The 779-nt window shown below is 41.8% G+C and overlaps 1 non-coding gene across 1 annotated transcript; it reads left to right on the forward strand.

Moving 5' to 3' along the window:
• Positions 1–234: 234 nt before the first annotated feature.
• Positions 235–308, forward strand: trnat-agu (transfer RNA threonine (anticodon AGU)). Its single transcript has one exon. It is a non-coding gene; the product is annotated as a tRNA-Thr (tRNA).
• The last annotated feature ends 471 nt before the right edge of the window (positions 309–779 follow it).

Raw genomic sequence — 779 nt, forward strand, 5'->3', positions numbered from 1 at the left:
ATCAATAGTTCATTTTGTACATTTATTGTTATAAAGTCCTGATTCTGTATTGAGGTCATTTAACATTTAATGTCTTTTTCAGATATCCTACATCTCTGCTCTTTAATTATTGTCCATTGTGAATCGAATCATTAGTAAATGATATTTGCTTGGATAGGAACCACAGCTGACCAGTTATGGAAGTACCTGAAGTCTCCTTGAGCAGTTTGGCAAGGCTGGTGTAGCAGTTTATGTGGCGCTGTGGCTTAGTTGGTTAAAGCGCCTGTCTAGTAAACAGGAGATCCTGGGTTCAAATCCCAGCAGTGCCTTTTCAACAACTCATGTAAAGATAGATGTGCTCATTTCAATCCTTGGTATATCATGCTGTCTTTCCATGGGTGTCCATGGGGCATGCGCACAAAACTCGTGAGATGTACACAGAATAATATGGAGTTTAAAAAGATTTTGCTGTTAAACCAAAAATGAGCTCAGTAGTTTGTTGCAATAATTCTTGATGTCGGAGTGAGCGGATGCGGGTTAAGGGGGAGGTGGAGCTGTGTCGTCATCATTTCAGAAAAGTAGCATTTGGGGTGTCCACATGGACACATGGAAACAGTGTTTTCAAACGTATCCACCCAGAGTTATTGTTTTCGCACCTCTGAAATGTCAGCTCCGTGTGGATAAAACGCCTAAACAATACAAAACTTTGGCGGATATTGCCGTTTTGGTCTCTGTGTGGACGGGTGGTCTCCTCACTCCTTTTTACACATGCACAGCAGGGGAGGTGGGTTTTGTGAGTT

Source organism: Parambassis ranga, chromosome 13 (assembly GCF_900634625.1).
Source record: "Parambassis ranga chromosome 13, fParRan2.1, whole genome shotgun sequence".
Classification (NCBI taxonomy): Eukaryota; Metazoa; Chordata; class Actinopteri; family Ambassidae; genus Parambassis; species Parambassis ranga.